This window comes from Anser cygnoides, chromosome 2, assembly GCF_040182565.1.
Source record: "Anser cygnoides isolate HZ-2024a breed goose chromosome 2, Taihu_goose_T2T_genome, whole genome shotgun sequence".
NCBI lineage: Eukaryota > Metazoa > Chordata > Aves > Anseriformes > Anatidae > Anser > Anser cygnoides.
Window position 1 is genome coordinate 76,277,501 of NC_089874.1, and position 17,532 is coordinate 76,295,032.

At 34.8% G+C, this 17,532-nt stretch overlaps 1 protein-coding gene across 2 annotated transcripts in view; it reads right to left on the minus strand.

Annotated features, from left to right (window-relative positions):
- Positions 1-17,532, minus strand: part of CDH18 (cadherin 18) — a 564,404-nt gene that overhangs the window by 427,648 nt on the left and 119,224 nt on the right. For both annotated transcript variants that reach the window (XM_066992492.1, XM_066992489.1), the window contains exon 2: positions 14,550-14,603. The gene's annotated coding sequence lies outside the window, so the exon portion shown is untranslated. The remainder of the gene's footprint in view (positions 1-14,549; positions 14,604-17,532) is intronic.

The following is a 17,532-nucleotide window of genomic DNA, read 5'->3' on the forward strand; positions in this document are numbered from 1 at the left end:
AGCAATGCCCACAATACAGAAAAAGGTTTACTTATTGGGGGAGAATATTTTAATTATAATATCTATTTTAAGATGGCACATTTGCAGTGGATGCTTCAGAGAAGCTGACTAGCATTAACACACTCAACAGAAAACCCATGTACAAGAAATTTGAAAGGTATGTCGCACACCTGCATGGCTGAGGTATTTATTTATTTCAATTTATAATAGGGGACCAAGAGGCAGAATAAAAATTTAAATATTCCACTAGTCTCAAAATCAGTCTTTGTTGATACAACTTCTTACTGAAGCATCCCATGTTCAGTTAGTATTACTAATCTCCCTGTCTGATTCTCTTTAGCATGCAGAACAGAAGGATTGCTTTTAGAAATGTCACCATTTCCTAACAATGTACAGTAGATAGGGACATATATATAGATAACTATACAAGGGCTTTAAGTTCTAATGAAATTAGCAGAGATACTTTCTGATGCAGCAAAGCTCCATCAAGCATTCACAGTTGTTGACATTAGTTTTGTTAATCATTTCAGTAATGGTCTATTTGTAAAAGTTGCATTACTATGCCTAGATTATAGATCTTAGACTAAAACTAACAGCAGTTTCATGCATGTATGTTGGGTTACCTTTTTAAGAGAAGAGTAAGAATATTGTGCCTACATTTCTGCCAGTTTTATGTTACAAAGCAGACAGCTGGAAGCAACTGACCCTTATGATGGAATTTAACACCTATGACTGGAAAGAGCTCTTTGGTCTTCTAGCCTGTGTCTTTGTTTCCGAATTATTTTGCATAGTCTCTTCAACAACCTGATTAAACTTTACCTTAAAGTGCTCAGGTTTTCTTTCCCTCATTACTCTAAAAATACAATCACACTAAAGACACAGAAGGGAGTAACAACATAAATGAATTTAATACAACCATAGCAAATAGATGTGCACAATAAAAATAATTTATATATATATATATGAAAATGAACATCTGCAGCAGATTTAGATCCCTAGAGAACTCTCCACACATGCATACAGACACACGTGTACATTAGTGCATATATACATATTTATATATTTGTGTATATATATATACAGAATCAAACATAGACATACAAATGCATACATGTAGTGTTAATGTGGAGCTACCCTTTTCCACAATCTGAAGCAATATAAAAGGTCTGTATCCTCCCACAGCGTGCTTCTCAAATATAATCCATATGTCTGTTTTCTGGCTATGCTCTGCTAACATTTGTTTCAAGAAAAAGGCTTTGGCTAGATAAATTTGTACCTTTTCTCACATAGGTGTAAGCAATTTGTACTGTGCTCAGCTTTCTCTTTTGCCTGAAGCTCTTTCTTCTCTATTGCTGTATACTAGAGAGTCGCCTATCTTTCCCTTATGGTCCTTCTCTCTCTAAGTTCTTCCCTTCTACGTATGTTCTTGGGCAACATTAAGGAATAACACATTTTTTTGCAATCATTTTCATTTACTTCTTCATTTTTTTTCCAGTCAATACCCATATTTTCTTATTGTCTATCTATAAAAGCTGTACAATGTCTCTATGTATCTTTGTCTTGCCCTTCCTCTTCTTACAGGCTCAAATGCAAATTCCTCTTTGTTCTTTTGTTTTTCTACCTGTTAGTATTTGCCTATTTGCCTAGGTGAGGTCTAACATTTCTAACTGATAACGGTAAACATAATCAATAAATACTTCTTATGTCTTCAGCAGTACGCCTTCTGTCCATTTAGATCACAGAATCCCTGCAATACACTCTCTAAGCTACAACCAAATTGTTCATTATCAATGTCATTTATGGAGAGAGGGCTCACTGCTACTTCCTCAAGGGCAAAACCCAACACAAGGAGTTCAGAAAATGCTGGGCTAATTAAATTAAGACTTTCTGCATATAATGGCCACCAATATTTTGGCAGTCAGTATATTTATAAATAAAATTCAAAATAAAAAAATGAAATAAAATTAAATAAAACAGAACAACAACAACAAAAAATGATCACTGCATGCTGGCTTGTAATACCATCCCAACACAAAGTAGAGATCCTGCACTAGCATGGATAAGGATATTTTCACTGACCAGCCTTGCTTTCTGGGTTTGCACTAAATAGAACCTCACATCTCATCAACTCTGTATCAGGGGGTCCAAAGCTTAAACCCACATCAGAGTTTTACTGATTTTATTAAGCTCTGGTACAAGATTATTTATATTTTTAGCAATCCATTCTTACAGCTCACTTTGTTCTGCCTTATACAGAAAATATACTAAAATAAAAACAATCAAACTTTGTTCTCCAATTCTTGCTGTGTTTGTAAGATATACGCCTGGTAATTGTTAGGTAATTTTGTTCCTTGCCTTAGAGTAAATTATAATCTCCTTCTGCTGCTGAGCTGCCTGGTCCCTGCAGTGTGGATGATGATTCTCTATTTGCTATTATAATATACAATGTGGGGAAGCATTCAGAAAACTCTTAGGAAATGCAATTTCTTTTTCAACAAAGTTTGTCGCTTTTGTTAGTGTGGCTGAAAACAGACAGAAATGTGATTTTGCCATTGTTGAAAAGACAGATGTAGGATGTCTGTGATGTGCCAACAATAACAAACATTCCAACTTACAGGAAACACACATGAGGAGGTAGACTGGGATTCTGGACCACTTCAAGAATGCAATTTTTACACCCCATTGGAAGAGCAGTCAATTTAATGGCTAGTAACAGGAACTTTACTCTTTCTTAACAGCCACAAGGCAATATCACACACTTGTTCACATACGCAACCCTGGAAAGATAATGCAGCAGCAAGATCAGGTTATTTCCCATGATACCATCATTCGTCTGTAAAAGAAAAGAGAAGCAAAAGCTCCATTCCTAAATGTTCCTTTTCATAACAACAAACATGTTCCCCAAACATGGAAGACATCTTCTCTACATATGTTCTGTTTCCTATTGTCATGAATGCAATAGAAATGCATAAATAATACTATATAAATACACATTTTTGAAAATAAATCAAACATGAGACAAAGGATATTATGGCTTTAAAGTATCTCTGAAAGGATTATCCTGGAGAACTGTTGACACTTTAGTGTAAATACTGGTAGTTCAATTATTATGTTAAAATTTGCATGTGTACACAGAAAATTCATTTAAATGAGATAATGTTTACATTGACTAAATTTAAGTATTTAAAAGAAAACTGTACCAGAAGGTTTTCTTATCTTTATTAGATAGCTCTGATACAAGTCTTATGTGTCAGAACAGTAGACAATATATACTTTAGAAGATAAAAAGGGGGTGACATATTTGTTTTTGCACTGTAATGCATCACAGCAGCTGAAATGGTAGATTAACTAAAGCTGAACTTTTAAACCACATCATAATTGAAGAGAAATTATTAAAAAAGTTGAAGGAATATAAAAGATTATTTTTCTTCAGGCAAATAAATGTGATAGACATTTTTATCAGTCTATATAGTACAGAAATGTCTTCTTTTCCCATATATATCGTATATATTACCATATATATTGTATATATATTTTGCTACTTTTCCTCAAGGTTTCTTGATTGAATTTAAGTGTGCTATTTTGGCAGATGTTCTAATTTTCTGTCTGGTTGGAATTGTCTTTTCACAGTTTGTAATTTTTTTTTTTTTCTGTCAGGTATTTGCATGTGAAGGTTTCATAATATCTACAACGTCACTATGACAGATGACCTAATTTGCATCTTCTCCCAACCAAATATTTTACTATGATCATTTCTAATCACAACCAAATTCAAAGAAAAGAAAGTGAAAAATGAGCAGGTTGAAACTTGAATCCCTTGGAATAAAACTCTCAATGTTTTCAATGAAAAGAAGAATTATTCTTTCAATTCTGCCCTCTGCAGTTCTTCTTGCTTTGAACTGCCTAAAGGCTATTTCTCCTCTGAGTACATAGATCTCATTTTAAGCTGCCATCTTAAACACAACTTTCTGTGCACTTGAGTGCACTTATCATTTGCTTTTTGCTGCAGATATAAATAATGTTAAGAGAATGTCAGTGTCTAGATGTCTTATCCACACACATGCAGTAGGATCAGCAGGTTTACACGAGACATTTATCAACATAACATTTGGAGTTTTCACTGCCTTCTTTTGGAAAAGCAAGTGCTGCTGAAAATGGTTTTCTCTAGACAAAGTGGCATTCGATTATTCAAATTACTTTAGGTTGTAAACTTTAGGTTAGCTGTGCAAAACATTGTTCATTTTATTAAAATAATATTGAATGCTGTTAACATCTTAAATATTTGGTAAATAGGGATATTTTTATTTACTGCATAGACTATTCAATTAATTCGTGAGTAAATACAACAAAGGAAACAAACTGATACTACTGTTAGGAAAACCAAGCAAAAATATATATAGCTTGCTAAACTGACAAATATTTAATTGAATCTAAGTAATTCTGTTGTAGCCCAGATTACATACTGTATAGTGTACTCAGGTGTTAATGAGTAACATAAGAAGAAGGGGGAGCCCTGCTATTGCTTCTGTTAGTATGACAACCATAAAATGTAAAAACAAAGAACAAGTTGTTATGAGCAACTGAACACAGTATCATTTGTAAGACCCTTTCAGAACACCTTCTCCAGGGAAGAGGATGGAATCAGTTCACAATGTATATACGCTCCAAGCAGTAGAAGGAAAAGAAATTTGAAAAATATGTCTGAAATCCTTGGCTCTACATCATGTCTCAAACTGAAATGCTTTGAACCTACAACCACGTCCCTGCAACCTCTCCAGCTACCATGCACTATCCTGCAAAATTGAAATTATAATTTTGCTTTTCAGAGCTGAAGGTCAAACAATGTTATGGAAAACCCTATCTTAAAGCAAATCATGCATTTCCTAAGTTACTCTAACTTATTTAGGGAAAAGGTTTGTTTCATCTTTACTCAGAGAGTAGTATCTTACAGGTATGGAACTACCTACTGAAGTCAATGTCTGCTAACCCTATAGAAGGCAGACAGAAAATAAAAAGGTAACAGTTGGAATATACGTTCTGCCCAATGGAATGTTTGCAGATGTTCTTGTACTCCAAAATAAATCTAGTCTGTGGGCTGCATGGGGTTTTGGAAGAAAACCTCCCATACATTACTTTGTTTACACAATACAGTTATCTCTTCCGGGCGGGAACCAAGCCTTTCTGGATTCGAAGTATTGCTACTTGGCTATTCTGCAACAAACAGAAGAACTGCAGAAGCAATGAGATTTCCATTCTCCCAAATGCTGACATTCTCACCAGCATAAAGAACAGTGAAGATCAATGATATTGAATATATAAGAAAATAGCAGACACTGCTTCCTCTCCCCGAAGGAATAAAGGAACACCATATTTTCAAGTTTTTTTTTTTTTTGTGTTTTTTTTTTCCCTCCAGAATTCAATCTATCAGAGAGTTTCATCCTTAGATATGTAATATTTTGAATAACAGTAATGAAGATATTTTAAATACATTTTAAAATTGCAGCTGCCCAAGTTGAAAAAGTTCTAAAATACAGAAGTATTGCAAGCAAAACACGTTTTAAAGTATTATTTCTATTACATTGAAATTAAAGGTAAAAAATAATGTTTTCAACAATGTTGTTATTTATATAGGATGAGTCTGACCTCAATAATCATCTGATAAGAAATATCAATTAATCATCCTAGTGCTACTTCTCATGTAGTTGCAAATATAGGGACATTACTTCTACATATATATATTTTAAAAAGTTTGTACTCAAACACTGTACTCAGTTTTCATTATTTTTACGATTTTTAGATCACCTGTTATTTCATTTGACCAGGACTGCAAAATAGATTTAATACTTTTGTTTCTTTCAAATTATACATTCATGGGTAGTTGATAAGAAAAATGTGATTCAGGAACAAAGACTAGAACAGATTCTCCTGGAACTGGTTGTTGATTTTATTGACAGACACACAGCATTTTGAAATAAATTAGTATGATGAAAGTTTCTCCTGAAAGAAGCAAAAGAACAGACTCATATGAAGCAAACCAATAGTGGTATTCCACAAATGTTTACATATGAGCAAGTAACTTAATGATACAGATAAGCGCTGTAGGATCTGATTATAAAATGGTCCTTTATCAGAATAAATAAAAGAAAAAGCTGGGGAGCCAGTGAATCTCACTTTCATTTATCAACTATAACAATTTAGGCACAAATAGCTATGTTAAATTTATGTAATGGCCCACCTTCTGTTAGCTGATAATACATTTATCTCTTTTTATTACTATTTAAATGTCCCGTGTAAGAACTGGAAACAAATAAGAATAATAATCCTTGTTCATCCCATATGCAATAAAGTCAACACAAAAAAAGTTTTTTTTTTTTTTATTATTTTGATGGAAGACTTTATGCAAATGAGAAAAATGTTAAAAAGCTAGACTTTTTTAGAAGATGAGTAATAGTAGCATATTCTCTTATTCATTGGCACAGAAATTGCAGATACATGAAATTCTAGCCTGGGAAATCTGCCCTCAGTAAACACATTTAATGCATGGACATGGTCTTCTGTATGGTTATACTCATAGCCATCTGCTGTGTGGGCACTGTTCCCATCCACAAGTTGATTGGAAATTTTCCGTACAGTATTCATGCCAAGCAACAGGACCAATACGCTAAGACTTTCCCCTTTTGTAAGAATCCCCTTTTTGCTGTTTATAAAGCACTGACAAAAATACTTCAGTTAGTACACTAAGAAAGTATATTTCAGAAAACAGTATCTTAAAAGTAGAAAAACATGAAATGAATCACAGAATCACAGAATGGTTTGGGTTGGAAGGGACCTTAAAGACCAACCAGTTCCAACTCCCTGCCATGGGCAGGGACACCTCCCACCAGACCAGGTTGCCCAAAGCCCCATCCAGCCTGGCCTTGAACACCTCCAGGGATGGGGCAGCCACAGCTTCTCTGGGCAGCCTGTGCCAGCGCCTCACCACCCTCTGAGTAAAGCATGCCTTCCTTATGTCTAATCTAAATCTACCCTCTTTTACTTTAAAGGCATTTCCCCTTGTCCTATCGCTACGCTCCCTAACAGAGTCCCTCCCCAGCTTTCCTGTAGGCCTCCTTTAGGTACAGGAAGGCTGTTCGAAGATTTCCCCAGAGCCTTCTCTTCTCCAGGCTGAACAACCCCAACTCCCTCAGCCTGTCTTTGTAGGAGAGGTGCTCCAGCCCTCTGATCAGCTTCATGGCCCTCCTGCTCCCAGTAAGTTTTGTTGGATTGAGCACTGTAAGGAATAGCAATAACTGTTCTGGTGGAGAACAGATATAAATAAGAAAATATCAACATGAGAAGGTACATTCTGCAGGTAAAATCCTACGGCAGAAAATAGCATTATAAAATAAAGCTTTTTTCTAGAGACTAGGGATATTCTCCAGAGACGACATCTGAGTATCAGTTATAAATGGATTTGTTACTTTGAATTCTTTCATATCTATGTAATCAATCTGAGATCAGCAAATTCCCAAAGATTTTAGAAGAAAGGGATCTCAAAAAAAGACAAAACAAAACACAACAACGAAAAAACCTAACATCTGAATAAACTAAAGGAAATCAAAATTAGCTGGAAACCACTTCTGAACTTCTTGGTTAAGATTTCTATGAACTAACAGAATCAGCCTGAATTCAACACTGAACTTACATAAAAAAAAGTTGCATTTATAATGTATATGTGAGTATATGGTAAAAATTAAAATGTTTACAAGTTAAGCTAAATACACATTTCTTCCTTGCATATAAAATTCATATTTGCACCAGTGGGAATTGTTACATTTTGTAACGGTATGATGTTGTGAAAAGTCCTGAACTATTTCCACTGTTTCTGTCTTTACATCTTCCAAAACCAGGCAATGAGCCACAGCAGTGTAACTGCAGTTAACTAATGAGAGAAAAAAAGGCGTCTTCACTTTCTAGAAAGAATACAAAGTCAAACTACCTGTCAATAATTAACACATGCACAATGAAGGAAGACTAAATTATAAGGGCATAATGATGTCTAGGAAAATCCCACTAGAACGGCTTGGAGGAAATCAGCTCTCTAACCACTGACACTTTTTTTCATAACCTAAAACTTCATATTGCCTTTCAATAAGGTTCCTATTTTGTTGCACTTTATATTCAAAGGACAAGCAACTTAATTCTCAGAGTGCTGAGGGAGAAATTGTTACTAATATTAATACTATGACAGCTCGTATAAATCACTTTTCTGCTCCTGAGGGCTAAGACAGGGTCTCAGACATGCTGGAGTACATCAGTATTTACTAAATGCCTCCACTCCACACTGTGCTTTACGAAGTGAAATACATCCATGCAAATGGAAAACAACAGGCTATAATTCTGATTTAGCACAGCTTTGCTCTAGTTGATTTTGGCATAAATGATCAAATAAGACTAAGGTAGTACAAATCTAGGCCTTTCTTGAAAATCCATATTTGCATTTTGGCTGGTAGCAAAATTAGAAGCACACATAAGGATTCCATGTAGAGTGAGGATTGCTTGTCTTACATGGCCTGCACAGGAAAACTAAAAGAACCATTGACTTTATATGGTAATCTTTTTAAATAATTCCTCATAAATATTGTCAAAGAGATGAGTACTCGTATTTATGACTGTCTGAATTCCTACTGCACAGGGTCGACATACTACCACGGTGTATCTCTTCAAGTACACTACTAAGACCATACGCACACACACACATACACACACACTAGGTCACAGACTTAAAGATGTGTGCTGTCTTCAAGAGGCAATCTGTGCAGAGAAAAAGAACCTGGATTTTGAAGAAAACTACATGTCCCATGGATTGTCCAAGAGGACTCTGGTTAGGAAACCTTCACACTCTGGCTAGTATTTGCAGGCTTGATTGAGTCTCTCTCTTAGTAAATCTTCTGTTCAAAAACATTTTTGCATAGGGTATACATCTGTAAATAAAGAGCACATCAACGCAGTAAGTACTCCTGGTACTGCTGTTCATTTGTTGTGTGCCCCATAATTAAAACCTCACTGTGAGATCCATAGTGCTTCCTACTTAAAATCCAAGCAGAAAGTACACTTGACACATGCTGAAATTACTGTCCGCAGAGCAAAGGAAGATTATTTCTTCAAATTTGCAGACAGTACTTTAACACTGGATGGTACCACTTTATGAAAACATATCTTTTAATATATACATATGTGACCAAGCATGAAGTATTTCCTTTTTCAGAACATTTGAACACAGTAAGCATATATCACGTTAAGTGTCAGGAAGCACAATCTCTCAAAAATTATTTTCAGCAATTATCCTAGATAGGTACTGTTCAGGAGTCCATCAAGGGATGCTTCATCGTTTTTAAATAATGAGTTAATTATAAAGTCTGCACATAATAATGAACAAAATCTTCAAGTACTCAGCTGTCTCCTATTACTCTGTCTTGTGCGTACTTTATTATCTGGTTATGTGAAAATGGTGTGGAAAGCTTAGAAAGTTACATCATTTTACAATGATTGCTTGTGCTATATGCTCTTTTAGAAGCAAAAACACTGCAAAAATGTACAGAAAAGTCTGTTTCACTTTTTCTTTCTCTGCTCAATTCTGGACAAAAAAAAAAAAAACTGTAGGAAAATACTAAAACACGATTAAAGCACAGTTAAGTCTAAGACTTAGCATGTCCATCACATCAAGTTACACACACACACACACAAAAAAAAAATAGAAGCCAGCAGTTAAGCATTTTAAGATGTGGTGGTAATGGGGTATCCCCATTCAATAGTAAGGCAACGATTTGAGCAGTCAATTAAAATGAGAGCAATGTGGCTCAGTCCCACCCTTCAAAGCTGAATTCTGCTCATGTCTCAAGAGACTCAGACCTGGAGCAGCAGCTGTACCTTGTGCCAGGAGGGGAAAATCTCAGCCCCTCTCTGTTTGAGATTCTGCAAAATTCTGCCTCAAACACAAAAACTCACCTGGTCAGAGTGAGCAAGAACATAATAAAAATATACTGACTTATTCTCAGCAGTAACAAACTGAAGCTCATATTTCTGTGAGTTTTCCAAAACAATGCTACTCAATTTATTAAGAAGTGGAAGCAAAAGAGACGGATATTCTTTAGAAACTTAAAAACAAACAAACAAACAAAAACCCTCATAGATTAACATATTGTTACTATCCACCTACTTTTTTGCTCTAACTTTCTAGCTGCTGCAATTTCTCTGATTATTGAAATTCACTCGGCCTTTGTATGGGCTTCCATGGCAAACAAAAGGAATGACTTGTTTTAAGCAGATTTCACACACACTAACCAGAGATTGATTTAAAATAAATAAATAAATAAATAAATAAATAAAAATCTTCTCTTGAATATGCATTCTGGCAGAAGCATTCAAATTTTATTTTCAGACAAAATAAATAAATAAGACTACAGAAATGTGTCTGCTGCTCGTACTGAAAAGAATCTACAGTTATCATCCTCTAGTAAGCACACAGATTCCTGCTAATCCATTTCTAACAATTGTTTTAAAATATAGAGGACTTTTCACAATCCTGTAGGAATACACAATTCTACAGATTTTTTGTCAGTAAAAACAGAAGGAATATGTTAAATAATCAAAGCCAAAATTCCTGAAATGGATCATTCTCCCACTCCCAGCACACATTACAAATTAATATTCATTCCATGTGTATTTCCCAGCACATCCTCTGCACAGTGTTGAAACAGCTTTTAATGAGACCTGCACTCTACACTGATTCACTATAGCTTTATTTTTATTTCCAGAAAGGGCTCTAAGAAAGAAAATTGCAGCAGACAAAAATATAAGGTGTGTTAGGATGAGATAAGTTACTTTCAGAAAAGTAATTTCAATTATTACTAACAGTCTGTGCCAATGCTGCTCTGTAGACTTCAAAGAGTACTTAAAAGAGCAAAGACAATGTTTTTCCCACTGTCAGCAACTGTAGTTGTGCAGGAATTAGCTGATATGAACTACCAGAGAGATGAAAATAGTGTTTGTATAGGGACTGCAAAAGAAAATGAGATGCTCTTACCTGAGTTAGTTGAATTAAATTTTCATTGGCCTTCCTGAATATTAATCACCCACACAGCTTGTCTTCATTTTGTAACCAAAAGTTTCTCCAATTCTCAGCGCACGTCTACCTCAAATTCCTTTCCTTATACAACTACTTAAAATTGTACACCCTGAATCAAGCTGTTTAATTCTAAACTTACAATTCATTCTGAAGGAAAAAGGAATGATTTGCCAACAGTGAAAGCATACTTTATCCCTGTAATTTACCATTCAAAGAACTCCTTGCATATTAGATATCAAGATGGAAAGCTCAAAACATTAAAGCTTCTTCCTAAATACAAAGGGTTTTTTTTGTTTGCTTGTTTTAATTAAAAAACAGGAAGGAAAAAAAAAAAAAAGGCAAGACAAACTTTAAAACAAATGGCTCATCCTGAGTGGTCAAACTAATCTGCTGCACTTGAATGGTACAACTACTTAGCACAGGTAAATTCAAGTGCATTCATAAATTATTTTTTTTTAGTCATGTACAAATGGTGAAATAATTTCACTGTAGTTTTTTTTTTCTTTTTTTCTATAGATTCATAAATTGTACAAGTTAGCACTGTTAGTACAAGTTATGCTTGTTATGGAACAAAATCCAAAACTGTACTTAATTATTTCTCAGTATGATTCTTAGGAGAGTTGAAAAGCTTCATAGACTGCAAGCATAATAAATACTATCTACCACTCCTCCAAAAACCACAGTATTCAAAAAGCAGAGCAGTGCTCCAAATGCTGACCAGAAGCTCTGTTCTGCTGAGATTATGTATTTTTTAACAGACTGAAAAAGAGGTTCACTAGGTGTATTTATTCAAAGTTGAAATACATTTTTACTCGCTACCTTTCTCTATAAACTTATTTGCTGAATATGCTTTGTAAAATAAACTTAGCAGGTTTGAAATGTGCCCTGTAGTGTATCGTCAGAAAGTAACAGAACAGAAAATCTCTGCATCACTTTAAAGCTACTTGGTTTTCCAGTCCTGGTAGGAATTAATTGTCTTCTATCATTGTTACATTTAGTTGATGGATATTTATGCTTTCCTAATCTTTAATCATAATTTAGTCAATTAAGTCTTAGCACTCCATGTTTTTTTGAAGGTCTTACATTCATAAAGATACATATTAATTTCTAGACACATGCCTCTTCATTACATTTGTTTTCACATACAACAAGGTGCCAGTTTATAATCTTGCTCTCCGTTATGCTCCTTTGACATAAATTTAATTGAAAGCACATTATAATAAGTGCTTCCACCTTATTCACAGTTCACACATGCATTTTTTTACTGCATCTTGTGTTTTAGACTTAACATTTCTTCAGGATGCAGCAGAGCTGCCTGGTTACACCCTAGTTCACATCTTAGGTAATCTTAAAACTGTCCCGCATCAGAAGTTGATTAGTCCCTGCCATGGGGAAATCTTCCTATACCATAAAGCCAACGTAGCTGTGTCTGGACCAACTCATCCTTCCTGTTCAGTAGAGGTTCTTCAAAGAAAGGTGATATAACATTCCTTAACACCGTAACAACTCTTCTGATGTTATTAGAAACCAACAACATAGAAACGTGTCTTCAATTCTCCCATGGCCCAGTTTGCCTTCAAATCAAATGACTGAATGATGGCTAAAAGCTGTTTTTCCTTTTAACTCTGGAGCTTGAAGGTCTGCTGTAGTACAGCTGATGGTTTATTCTCTCACATTTTACTAAAAAACAATAGTTTTTCTCTGTATAATCCTTTAGTTAAAATGTAAGAGTGCTTTCACTAAAATAGCAAATATTTGTGAGAGATAGATTTTATTTTTTCTTTCCAAAAAGCACAGATGATGGGTATTTACTAAGCATGTGAATCCCACTCTCAGTTCACAGGTCAGTACCAGGTCCATAGAATTAAATCCTAAAACTAATAATATCAATACAAATTTTGACATCAACACATACAAAAGTGGATTTGTTCCCTTCATAACTAGTAATCCAAGGTCGTGAAACCATTTTTTTCTTTCCTTCTAAGTAAAAGAAGGAAATATGAAACAATGATAAAATGGTAATGTCAATGAAACATTGAAAAAACTGTTCTTGAATGTTCAGGGAATTATATTACATTAAGACCATAAGTGAAAATGAAACCACTAAGACAAAATGAAAACTTACAGTTTGCTTCATTACTTAATCTAATGTTTGTTTAAACATACTTTTAAAATTCATAGCATGCCATAATAAAAGTGATCAAGGTCTGATTTGCTCAGTAACAAAATATGTGAGATAAAATCAGCCAAATCTTATCACAGCAAAGTATGTCTCTTACTGACATGAAAGGGAGCTGCACAACTAAAGCTCTTCAAAGGCTTTGAAAATGTACAGCATTGTAATAGCCCTTAAAAAGATCATGAATTTTTGTGTCATCTGATGAGTCCTTTATAAATGTGTGCCTTTATCCCACCTTTCCACATTACACTTTCACTTGTTCAATGATATCAGGCACAGTGTCACACTACTCAAGCAGCAATGTCTTTAGTTCTGTCTCACTAATATCAATCATACTCTTGCTTTTTTTTAGGACACCAGATAAAAATCTGGCTTTGTTCCCCATAAGAGTTTTTTTCACTTTTATGTTAATATGATAAAAGAAAATACAGAAGCAAAGCAAAATTATTCAACAGTTAAGTGTGTTGAAAAAACTCATGACATTCAATGACTTTGAAAACTGCTTTCATCATCCCCACATTTAAAATATCCTTCTTCTGTAACTCAGTAGTATGTACCTGACACAGTGCACACTGCAGTTAATCCAGGTGTAGTTCCAACAAATACACTCGTGATTTATGTTAACTTTTTCAGGTTATGAGTAGGTGTATGACTGAGTATGCTGCCTTCATGCATATGTTTGAAGACAGGACAGATGTAATCATTTAGACTAACCTTTTGAATGACACAGAAGTGCACTCTCAAATGCTATAACTTAGTACAGAAAGTACTACAATACCAGTGGGAAGAACAAAGTATGTAAAATAAAAATAATCTGAAAATCAAGGAGGTGGATAATAATAGAACCTAACTGTTCAGATACCATTTAATGGGAGTCACCAACTCTAGTAACTGATTGCTAGATACCATTCTGAACCAACTCTATCAGACTAATGGAGCAATGTGTTTGTTACAGATGATCCACCGTATTCTTATTCCTACTTATGTTTTATATGCCAAGAGTAATACAGGCCACTGAACAGCACTCTGATAGCTGCTGAACAGGCATACTAAAAAAAAATAATGCTCCTAAAGCACTTGTTAATGCTGTCTTAAATGTGTTACAAGCTTTAAAGGAGCACCAGACATTAAAAAAAAAATGCTTTTATATAAGAGAAAGGGAAAATAGAGGTAAAGCAATTTTATCAATTGTTATTCACCTAAGGAAGCCCAAACACTTATTTGGAGGTGATGAAAATTATGAAAATATGAGAATCTACTTACGAGTTGATGAGTAGCCGAGGTTAGAAATGCGTTCTGTCAAACAGTCTTGCCACTCTGCAATGAAAATACCAGAAGTCTGATGATTCAGCAGCTTTCACTGAAACAGAACAACAGTTTTGAATATGCTCAGATGATGATGTTTTTCTTTGCATGATACTTAAATAAACAGACAACAGCATTGGACTCTCCTTTGCAAGGCGACGTGAAGAGATTAAGATGTTCATCCTGGCAAATTTATGAAGTCAGCACTTCATGCATGGATTTTTATTTTTAGGCAGCTGTTCAAAGTTGGAATTCTGGTAGAATAATGGAACAATAAAATGTATAGCAATGGTATTTTCAAGGCTTGTACCTAGCATGGGAGTAATTAATGATTTCACGCCTCATGCTAAAATTAAGAAAATGAGCTAATCTGAAAATATTTTAGTTTTAAAACAGTGATGAGTTAGTGCTATAGAGAAATAAGTATTACTTATTATTATAGAGAATAAGTATTACTGCTAAGAAATTAGTATTGATTGGGAAAGAATCTATTCAGAACACATGAAAAATAATTATACAACACAAATATATTTCTGATCTTGTACATATAAAGAACTAAATCTGTTTTACATAATGCTTCTCTATTTCTTCATTTATATGCATTAACCACCCACTTTTCTCAAATATGCAATACGTTGATATAACCTCATTAAATATTTTGACTCTTTTCAGGTATTACCACCTAACAAATCTGGCAGATGATGATACTAATAAATGTGAATAACAGTCAACCACTGAAAAGTTAAATACAGATATCAGACCACTAGGAAATATTTTTGTCATTGTTCCCGTAAGACCCTGTATGCATTAGAATATCTAATGACAGATACACAGATACTTAATATAAAAGCACAAACAAAATTTAGTAAACAAACAAACAAACAAATAAAGCCACACTTATCTATTTGATCCTATCTTTTTACTTCATCAGCTTTGGTCTTTCTAAATCTACGGCAGTGCAAGGGTCTATGGAAGGGTATGCTGTATATGGAAGTTAAAAAAAATACGTGAGAAGGAGCATCACTTACTGTAGTGTGAATTCTGCCAGAAAAACATAGTTGTGTTTTAACTTCATTTACAGAGAAGCTTTGTTAGCTTTCTTAAAAGTTACTGTTCACTATAAACTACTTGTGAATCATTCATGGTAACAAACATAAAAACCACAAGCAAACTAGTCTTCTGTTCCACATCCAGTTGTTTTCTTTTTCCTCACACCACCACATCATCTCACAAGTCAAGAAACCTTCCTGTTTATGATAGAAAAGTCTTCAAATATATCCTGAAGTCCTTGAACAACTGTTTGGGTCAAGGTAATAGCAGGAGTTGCAGAAATGTCTCCACAATTATATCATTTTTACTGCTCCCCATTTGCCTCTCTATAATATAACTGGTAAACAACTGAGATCTCTAGTCACCCCAGAGGAACTACAAACAGCAACAGCTAGATTTTGCTTAAAACAAGAAAAAAGGACTACAAATGTTGCACAGTGTAAGCCAATTACAGATGAAATGTCAACTGTCCCAGAACTACGCTACTGATTCTTCACTAACATCTGGCAAGATATTTTGCATATGTTTTGCACACAAACACATAACTCTCTTCCATACAACAGAAAAGAATCATTTGTGTTGAGTTTAGTCCTTAAAAGCATTATAAATATCACAGTCCTATCTGTGCTGTTTTCACATGCTTTTCTTCAGAATTAGGAATTTTCTTCATTGTTAAATTCTCGTTTCACATAGAATCATAGACTCATTCATGGAATGGTTTGGGTTGGAAGGCACCTTAAACCCCATCCAGTTCCAAACCCCCTGCCATGGGCAGGGACACCTCCCATCAGACCAGGTTGCCCAAAGCCCCATCCAGCCTGGCCTTGAACACTTCCAGGGATGGGGCATCCACAGCTTCTCTGGCCAACCAGGTAGTTAGAAAGATTTGCTAACTTATTCTGGGTCACTTTCACTGCCTTAGCTTTTAACAGTTCTCCTGCAGTCACAGAGAAAGAGGATAAATTAGCTTCAATCATCTCACTGGAATAATTGTTCTTTGGCTACAAAAATGACATTGATAGATTTATGAGTTATACTTCAAGTAAGAATGACAGCATTGTTGTTCTTTGTATAATGATCCTGATGTGTTTATTCCTAACATTAAGGTTCTGGTGATATACTGAGATATGTACAAGTCTGTTGGTGGTGGTATTTCCATACTAATCCTCAATTGCTGTTCATTATTAATGCATTCTGCCACTTTTTCTACTTCTGGTTTCAGCCCGTGTTTCCTCTCAGCCACTGAAGTCAAATTTGGTGAGACAAAAAATACAACATTAAGGCATTGCCTTTTCTTCTTTATTTCTGTTGGCCTGTTTTCTTAAGATCTCATACTTGCACATGAGTTTTTTGTAGTTCTATATACTATTTCTTGGCAATCCAAGATCCAACTTTTCTGCTGGGTGTGATTTGTAACCATCTGGTATTAGGCTGGTTGTGATTTGTGAGAAGCTCAACTTCCTTCTGGGCTTGCAAGTGTTCAGTTCAACAGCATAAAAAATAAGTTCAACATGGATGATAAATTCTGATAAGTGACATAATAAAAGCTGTCAGTACATGAGAAATTAGAGTTTTGTTTAAAAGAGCAAATGGACATCAATGGTCAGTCACCACCTTCTTCTAAATTGATATACAAAGCCAGGTAGTTTATGGGTAAGATTAGGTAAATGTAAGAATCTAATGACATCCAAATGGGACGTTCAGATATAAAACAGGATCCTACGGTAGACCTTCTGAACAGTCTTCTGGCACTAAGCAAATATCACAGGCCATCTAACATGAAATTAGGCTGCTAAATCCCACTCAGCTAAACTGTGATGACTTCAATCTAGATTTATGTACAGGCAGCTAAAGCATGAAAACCTTTCAGTAGCATACATCAGTTAAGATC